Raw genomic sequence first — 9,831 nt, 5'->3', positions numbered from 1 at the left:
CACTCCAACTGGTTGACTATCTGCTACTCTGCTGCATCAGGGCGTTTTCAGCTTTGAAAAGAAAAAAAAAAAAACCAGCCTCTAGTAAGAATAGAAGTGAAGAAGAAGTGAGTCAGCCCTGGTCATTATTTCTAGAGTCGCAAAGACTGAAAGCCAAGAGGGAAGAGATGTGCGTGTGTACTGTCTTGACAAAAGAGCAACACAAAGACCTCATACAGAATAGAGACAGTCAGCATGTGTGGGAACGCCCACAAAATGTTATACGGCTGGCGCGCGAGTGGGGTAAAACCGCCCGTATATCTCAATGTGCTGACTCACCAAAGGACGGTGCTGCGGCTCTAAACTACAGGTTTGGGGGTTCTAGAGCAGAACACAAAACGTCTGTTGAGATGTGCGTTTACTGCGGTCGTTAAATCCCCGATCATGTCTGCCTGGGCTGGGCTATCAGCTAAATTCTAATGTTGCTGAATGGATAGAACGGGCGATTTACCCCACCCTGACCACGCCCCCAGCCAGGCTGAGCCAGCGTCTATGACGAGACATCGCCTCAACCAATGAGTAGGCCTCAAATAGTCCTTTTCTCTGCATTATTGTGTGCAACATTTGTGCAGTGTTGATTGGATGTGCACTGGCCTTTGCTTGTAAATATTGTGTGGAGGGTTATGGGCACACACACACACACACACACACACACACACGCACATGCATGCACGCACACACACATGCACAAACAAACACACACACACACACACACACACACACACACACACACACAATCAGTTTAATATAACTAATTGTTTAATATTACAGCACTGACCAGGTTCTTACTGTACAGGAAGCCTCTGCCATGTGCAGGACACTTTGTACAATATTTAGATTGACTTTAGATTAAACTGTGGGCAGCTTCTTAGGACAGTGGTGATGTTTTCAAGTCAGACAGGACACGGCTAGACAACATGAGGCAATACACTCTAGATACTGTTTCAAACAATTTAATTCACATTTGTTTCAGTGGAAAGTATCATTGTTACATGCTCTGAGTGCTGCTCCAAGAATGTCATTAGTATTGGTTTCAATGGGAAGTTTCATAGTCAGATGGTTTGAATGCTACTTCAAAGAATTTCATTAGTATTTGTTTCATTCAGGTATATATCAGTGTTACATGATCTAAATGCTTTCAGAGGTTATTCTACCCCAGCGTGTCATGGCTCGTAATGTCGCTATCTGAAACTATTATTCATAATGTGTTTATAATAGATATTTGTAGATCAGCGGACCGGTGAGTGAAGGTCGATCTTGTGGAACCGTCTGGCTGCTGCATGATACACAGACGCAGGCCAGCGCTGACTTTTGCCAGAGTTGAGGTCACATCAACTTTTCCAATAAACCTGACCTGCAGGTCTTTGTGTGTGTGTGTGTGTGTGTGTGTGTGTGTGTGTGTGTGTGTGTGTGTGTGTGTGTGTGTGTGTGACAGGAACAGTGTGAGAGGATCTGAGAGAGGAACTTTCCTTTAATGGCTTCTGTGAGGCTGTGGAGAGTCAGGAGACCAACAGAGTATGGGGGAGGATTCACACACGCGCACCCACCCACCCACCCACCCACCCACCCACACACACACACGCGCGCACACACACACACACACGCACGCACGCACGCACGCACGCGTTTGCCATGGCAGCTCAGAAAAGAGTAGTTTGCCGGCAATAAAAATAACACTATCCTGTATTGTTCTTTTGGTGACACAAGCAGGGCAGGGAGCAGATGCATGAGCCTGGGGGCCTTTGAGGTGAGGTTAAGGAGATGTTTCCCCTCCCAGCCTTGAGCCTGGGGGCCTTTGAGGTGAGGTTAAGGAGATGTTTCCCCTCCCAGCCTTGAGCCTGGGGGCCTTTGAGGTGAGGTTAAGGAGATGTTTCCTCTCCCAGCCTTGAGCCTGGGGGCCTTTGAGGTGAGCTTAAGGAGATGTTTCCTCTCCCAGCCTTCATAATGGACTTCTCTCAGGCAGCCTGTGTGCTCTGCCTGGTCGACCAGGGTCAAGCCTTTGTTGAGCTGCTGTCCTATTGCACTCGCAGAGGCTATTTCTAGACTAGAGTCTGTTCTGTAAACACATTGTATAGTCTGATGGTGAAGAGCCGCAAGACTGGTCAAGTAATGAGCATTATTTCAAGATCTGGGAACTTTTGCTGTTTTCTTGTTACCTTTGAGGGCATAATAAACTTTCCAAACTAACATTGGATAAAACAACATCAATAAAAGATTAGATTTGCATGCATTCTTCCCATCCCAATTAGAGGTTTTCAGAGGATAGCTGAAAAGCCTCCCTTAAGATAATGTGTCAAGTTTTTGAACACCAATTGAAACCGCACTGCATTAAATAAGTAGAGAAATTGAACAGGACTTCTTCCTCTGTCTATTGCATGTGTTGTCAGTGCCCTCCAGCCCAATTAATATCATGGCTTGATGTTATAAACAAGAATCGTGGCTATTTAAAATTGTATTTATTTATTTATTTGCTGTTTTGTTTTTGGGAGCTGTCGCATCTCATACAGAATATTGTTACAAAAAAAGTCATAAACGTTGTGTATTATAGCACCTTATCCCATTTACTGTTGTGCTTGCTTTTATTTGCTGTCTCCATGGCAATAATACATAATGTTCTGTTTATTGATTTACAAAGAGATATAGAGGATTTGCGATGTGAAGATGCCTATAAACGGCTTATCACAATCACAATCAGGATATGAACTGCACGCTGCAATACGCTGTCTATGTGAATACAATCAGCCTACAGAAACCGCTGTCGCTACTGTCGTCCCTCCCCTTGGAGCCCTTATCTCTGTGTGAGAATGTCTCACACACACACACACACACACACACACACACACACACACACTCACACACACTCACTCACTGCATTGATTTGAAAGCATACAGTAGCTGTGGGACTGGATCATTAATAGTGGTGATGGAGAGAGCGATGTGGAGTCGTAGAGAGTGTGGATGGTCCCTCTGAGGCCGTGTGTCTCCCTTGGGTGTCGTTCAGCCACTCGTCGCCTCGGAGTCCCGCTGTTTCTCAGAATGTCCCTCTGTGACTGTGTGACGTCTGGGTAATGTCCCTCTGTGACTGTGTGACGTCTGGGTATTTGTCTTCCCCAGGCTCATAACAGGCTCAGAACTGCTTCCAATATGCGCTTAAATTAGTCAAAATGATCAGGAGAAATGAATGGGAGTGAGAATAACCATGTAGCCTGGTTAAAACCATGCTGATAATGTACATTTAATGTCACATTGTGTTTAGCTCTATATATCAGTCTGGACTCCAGTCTGTCCACATTTCAGTGGGTGGGAGTACTTGCCTTGACAGACAACTCCTTCAGCCAATCAGCATCGCCAAATCCAACCCCAAATCCACTCGGAAGAACGGCGAAAACGTTTCCGCCGAGATACTCCGGCGGGTGCATATACTCTTGTTCTTGTTTAATTGTTGTTTTTTTGGTCTATTTCTGCAACTAGAAATCTCGCGCGCTACGTGTGCTCGATTCCTAGGCTCACCATTGTCAAGGTATTTGGTATTCGTATGATTGACATAGTTGTTAACCAATCAGAGACATAGGATATGCAGCTGGGCTGTGATGTCATAGCAGTGCGCCAGCAAGGTTGGCGGAGATCACAAACAGTTGTCCTACTGTAGTACTCGTGTTGTTCAGACGTAAATAAACCCGCTCGTTCTACAAATAAGCTGTGTCGGAGTACAAGTCTATTTGACATGGTGTCAGAAGTGGGATTTCTTTGGGATACCTGGTGCGGTGGTAAAGAGAGGAAGACCCATAACACCCGAGCAAAGGTCCACAGCCAATTATACTAAGTCGATTTGTTAACAAGGAAAAACTGAGGTAAAACTAGTCATATATACAAGAAAGAAAGTAAAGTTACAGCTGGCGGGGAAAGTCTTTCCCCAAGAGTATTCAGACATAATAGTACCAACTTCCCAGGGGCGGAGCGACCCTATCAGCCCACGGGGGGCGAAGCTCTTAGGGAAAAAATTGCCTTTTTTGCATGTTTGAATCTGTTTTAGCCATATTTAGTGGAATATCTCATTTTAAACACACCAATGTTATTGTCTATTGATTGAATTGCTCTCACACTCAGGCCAGTGCCTGGCCTGGCATGCAAAAAAATAAAAAATAAAAAATATTTTTTTTGGATGGGGGCGTGGGCCCGGGGCGGGTGCACCCTCTGCCCCGGTGTACGCTCCGCTACTGCAACTTCCCCAATGGACTTGCTGGCAACAAATGCTATAGCAGTGGTTACTCCACACAAAGTGACTACTTTACAAGCTGTGTAACCTGAGCGGCTCTTTCCCAAAGACTTACATCCAAAAGGCTATGAACTTGGGTGAACCAAAAGGCAACATCAATTACCAGCATCCACTGGACTTGGGCATTGAGGTGCACCTTGTGTAGCCTTCAACGGGTTGAATCAAGCCTCTCTAAGGTGTGTGGGTTCGCAGATCCAGTGTTTGGCTCCACTACTATTTCAGAAGAACTTCAACCCCTTCCCGTCATCCATGGTGATGATCTCTGCCTCGCCGTCTGTCTGCAACGCCTGCAACGAGCGCAGGAGCATCCACTCTTCTAGACCATGGAATTCTTCGACCTTCTGCGTCGTCACCATTGGACAACTCGTTCAGTGTAAACACTGAATTGACCATCCCATTTTTGGACACCCATTGGTCTATCAACTTGCCCCATTCCTCAGGCCGTCTCCACATGACTAAACAGCGAGATTTGTTTTTGTCCAGCCATTCCAGGTGACCTTTTTTCCTCAGCTCCTCAAACACAACTTGAGTGGCTTCCATTGACAGTTTTCGCTCTATCTTCTTGTTGTTAAACACAGGGCTTTCCTGTGCCTCCATGACATCCAGGGTGTAGAGCTTGTGATGGCGGCAGTAAGACAGTGCCAGTGAACACCAGGCCGCCAGCTTTTTCTGGCTCGTGACAACATTGGGCTGTAGTGTAAAAAACGGGGGGGAAATTATATTGCCAGGGCCACTCAAAACTCATGGCAACTGCTGCTGAGTGCTGTATCTAGGGTGTGTTTGGTGTTCACAGCTGACGGTCTATTTGTCAACCATCATCAGTGATGATGTCATAGACATTGTGACATCATCAGTGACATCACAATGTGGGGCAAAAATTGAAACAAACAGAGACACAGACAGAGCCCACTTACTGATGATAACAGCACTTATGGCTGTGTTTACTCTCCTAACAGCGTTACTGCTTGTTGCTTCAGGAGCCGCCATACTGTTTTGCCTGATTGGCCGGTTATGTTGTCAACTACGAGGGCAGGTCTCTGATTGGCCCGTTGACTTTGTCATTTCTGAAAAGTGCTGGGGGCGGGCTGGAGGCCAGACTGATGCACAGAACGAAACAGAATGTGAGGTCACGTGATCAGTATGGTTTACCAGGCTAGTTACCATGACGACTTATTGGCATTGATGGCTTAAGAAAGCGTAGCCAACAGTGTTATGGATGGAGAGGTGGGGGGTAAAGCTTTGATGGCGGATGACAGCGGCTGCATATTTAATACATGGGAATTTACAAATGGGAGGTGCCTTTTTTCCACTTTTCCTCTGCTTCTGCACAAATTGCAGCCTCTTCGTTGCCTTTGGTGTTTTTCTGTCATCCTGGCCTCCACTGTGAGGAGATGGATGCCTCTGCCTTATTAAATAATAACATGGAATCACTTTAGAAACGTCATCTGCAGCTCCCAGACCAGAGGAAAGCACATTAACTGAAGGCTGATATACGCTTTGACTTGCGCTGCGCTGCTTGTCTTTTTCACTCTGTGTCTATAGGATATTTCCCTCGGTCTCCTGTGTACCCTCCCTCCACAGCAGGAGGAATGGCTGAATGTTTGAGGAGGTGCAGCGATTGAGAAAGTTTGGGGAAATCCAGCCTAGCTCGGCAGCTTTCCCAGCTGAAGGTTTTGAAGCAGCGGTGGTAGAGCAGGGCCACGTTCCGTTTGATTCTCCTCGCCTCCTCCTCGCCTCGTGCCTCCTCCTCCTCGGTGAAAGGTCACGGGGGAAACGAGGAGACAATGCGAGGAGGAGTGCAGGAAACGCTACATTCAAGTGCCGCTTGAAGTGTGGCGTTTGAGGCTCCCCCGCGCGCAGCATTAGCTATTCCCCTCCACAGATACAGATGAGGGCTGTCTTTTGAATGAAACAGAAAGTAGAGCGTGCACATCCGTCCTGTCGTAGACGATCTAGCGACACATGCTAGAGACCATGGTTTTTAGCCTCGTCGCTAGATCGTCCGTCGATCGCCTCCCATGCCGGTTACCGGTTCGATCCCCACGTTACATAACGCAAGTTACAATCACATCAGACAGACTCCTTACAGAGGCATCTAGGCTTATCTACAGATAGCAATGATTTCAACACTGTTGTGATGTAACATTTGGGGGTGGCAGCATAGCTCAGTTGGTAGAGCTGCCATCAGGGAATCTAAAGGTTCCCAAGTTCAATGCGGCGCGTCGAAGTGTCCTCGAGCAAGACACCCTAACTGCTCCCGATGAGCAGTTAACACATGGCTGAATTTAGACATAGTGTAAAGGATTTTGGACTGGCAAAAGCCATATAGGCTTCTGCAATCCAGTGCATTTAACATCTGTGGTCAGGATGCCTCAACTTTGCTGTGGAAAGATGCTGACTGTGGCAAACTCTGCATCTTCTTTTAAGACTGAGCATTTAGCTGATAACATGTTTTGTCATAATGCTGTAGCAATATTGCCCTTTTTTATTTGTTGAGAGCAGAATATGGGTTGTGAATTTCTGCTGAGTGCGTTTTGAAGAGTTATTATGCGTTAATGGTGTCAGCAGTGCAACGCTTCCCTTTATTATTATACAGAGTGTACAGAGTACAGGGTATTATATAGAGTGTTTTTTGTTGTCGTTTTCTTTCGCACTTGAGCATTGTCAACAAAAGGACTACTACGCAGCTATATTATTGTTATTGTTGCTATTGTCGCTATTATTCCTGCGAGATGTGACAATGACTACGAGTACAAAAATATATGTGCAATGTGACCAAAATGGATAATCAGAGAGAGAGAGAGAGAGAGAGAGAGATAGAGAGAGAGAGAGCTGAACCAGAAAGAGAGAGTGTGTGTGTGTGCGTGTGTGTGTGTGTGTCTCCCTATTGAGATGCTGTATGTTCACCCCATTTGGCCCAAATGCTGGTGCTGTGAAGCACTAGATGGGGAATCTCTTCCACACCCAGGGAGTGATGATGAATCCAAATCTAAGATTGAAATCTAAAAGTGTGGACTTAAACTGCAGCGAGTGCTCCGTCTGTTCAGAGGAGGCTGGACCTGCCAACATTAGATCTTTTGCATCTCATGTCCCTTTGGTATAAAGCATCACAGATTCAAACAGACATTCAAGCTATTTTCATTTGGGGCTGCCAACATGTAAACATGTCAACATGTAAACATGTCAACATGTAAACATGTCAACATGTCAACATGTAAACATGCCAACATGTAAACATGTCAACATGTAAACATGCCAACATGTAAACATGCCAACATGTAAACATGCCAACATGTAAACATGTCAACATGCCAACATGTAAACATGCCAACATGTAAACATGCCAACATGTAAACATGCCAACATGTAAACATGTCAAGTCGGCCAGAGACACAACAACACTGAATATTTATCATATTTGAATGCAATGTTTTTTTCTTCCATTCAGTTATTTTGTACAATTGCAATTATGTTTTTCCAGCGGAGATATATAGGCTTCTCGACAGCTAAGGGAGTGAAAGCTCAATATGGATTCCGTAAGAATCACTCAACCGTGTCAGCACTAATAACCATGATGCATCTGGGCATCTTCTTAGATTTATCCAAAGCCTTTGATACAGTGAGTGAACCATGACATTTTCATGAATGTGCAAACAACTGGTTATTAAATTATATTCATAACAGAGAGCAATATGTCTGCGTCAATAACTTCTAAGATCTAGAATAACGCGTGGGTTTCCGCAAGGATCGATACTTGGGCCTTTGTTGTTTTTAATTGACATTAATGACCGTGCTGCTGCATCTTCTAATGTACTGCCTTTACTTTTTGCTGATGATACCAATTTAATTATTTAGCACACTAATTTTGATTCTCTAATATCAGAAGCAAACAAGGGCATGGAAAAAATTGCTAATGGTTTCAGTTAAATAAACTATCCCCAATAAATAAATAAAAAATCCAACTTTATGATATTCACTAGAAGAAAATACAGTACTAATAGTGCCAAAATCATAGTCAATGGGCATGAACTCCTTCAGGTCTCAACTACTAAATTCCTTGGAATTCTGATTGATGAGAACTTAAATTGGGGGAAAAACACATTCCTTTTGTTTGTAATAAAATAATGTGCAAATAAATAAATAAATGCTTGAAGGTGTATCAAATGTAATCTTCCGGGAGCCTGAAAATGGCAATGTGAGGAGAGACATTCATATCCAAAGTATTTTTGACACATAAATAGTTCTGCTAAAAGCAATATAATAATAGACAGGAGCAGCACATGTGTGTTAGATTGCAGGATGAAGCATGATGACATACAGCTGTCGGTGATATCCAGATACATTTGTGACAATCGAGCTTTGGACAGATGAACCCTACATAACCTTGAAGTGTGTGTGTGTGTGTGCGTGTGTGTGTGTGTGTGTGTGTGTGTGCATGGGTGTGCGTGTGTTTGTTGGTGTGTGTGCACACGCGTGTGCATGTGTGTGTGTGTGTGTGTGTGTGTGTGTGTGTGTGTGTGTGTTTGTCGGTGCGTGCGTGTGTTTGTCGGTGCGTGCGTGTGTTTGTCGGTGCGTGCGTGTGCACGCGCGTGCGTGTGTGTGTGTGAGAGAGAGACGAGTTAAGCTTGTGTGAATTTTGGTAAGTGCAATGCACCCACCAGGTTCAAACCCAGTTCACACTCCCAGGCAGCCTTGACTTTGGTGACAGGAGTTTGTTCTAAACTGAACCTTCCAAATGAGTGACTTTTGAAGGGGTCGTAGCTGAGAAGCTATCCCACTGAAGGTGAAGACATGAGAAGTTATCCCACTGAAGGTGAGGAGGCAACAGCTGAAAACAGCCTCTAATGGAAAATATCCAAAGAGATCAGCAGAGATCTCTCTCTCTTTCTCTCTTTTGCAGCCTCTCTCCTCCTCCCCATCTCATGCTCCCCTGCCTCTAAACGCTGTACAGAACACTGTTCTAAGTGTACAATTTATTAATTTGCTCTGAATAATTGTGAGACATGGACCTGCATAATTTACCACAGCCCAAGTTTGAACTCCTGTCAGAGAACTAAGTCTAAGTGTCAACACACTGTCCCATGCAGAGCAGGATAGTCACTAATTAATTTTAACTAAAGAATTGTCTCCTCTCATCACCACAGACCATCTTGTCCCTGGTCAACTGGAGACTTGAATTATCTGGAGGCACATGCAGCTTCGGAGGAAGACATACAGTCATCTCTCATTGATGACCAGTTTTCGCTTGCCCATTTTGCATATTCTTAAAGCATAAACTTTGCCGGGAGTTTAGCTCATTTGCCATATCCATCCCCCCCCCCCCCACACACACACACACACACACATGGAGCTGTTAACACGCCTTAATACTGACGAGTGAGTTTCACTAACAACTCACCACTCGGGACTTATCAGGACTCTGAGTCAACCAACAACTCACTACCACTCGGGACCAGTGTTTGGAATAACGCCGTTTAAAAGAACGGCGTTAGGTAACGCCGTTTAAAAGAACGGCG

General features: G+C 44.9%; 1 pseudogene across 1 annotated transcript; it reads right to left on the bottom strand.

Moving 5' to 3' along the window:
• Window positions 1-4,533: 4,533 nt before the first annotated feature.
• On the bottom strand, window positions 4,534-5,060 carry LOC310787129 (vacuolar protein-sorting-associated protein 25 pseudogene; annotated as a pseudogene). Its single transcript has one exon. The product of its transcript is annotated as a vacuolar protein-sorting-associated protein 25 pseudogene (transcript).
• Window positions 5,061-9,831: the final 4,771 nt, after the last annotated feature.

Source organism: Poromitra crassiceps (assembly GCF_964638095.1).
Source record: "Poromitra crassiceps genome assembly, chromosome: 12".
NCBI lineage: Eukaryota > Metazoa > Chordata > Actinopteri > Beryciformes > Melamphaidae > Poromitra > Poromitra crassiceps.
This window is presented reverse-complemented; position numbering and strand designations above follow the sequence as displayed.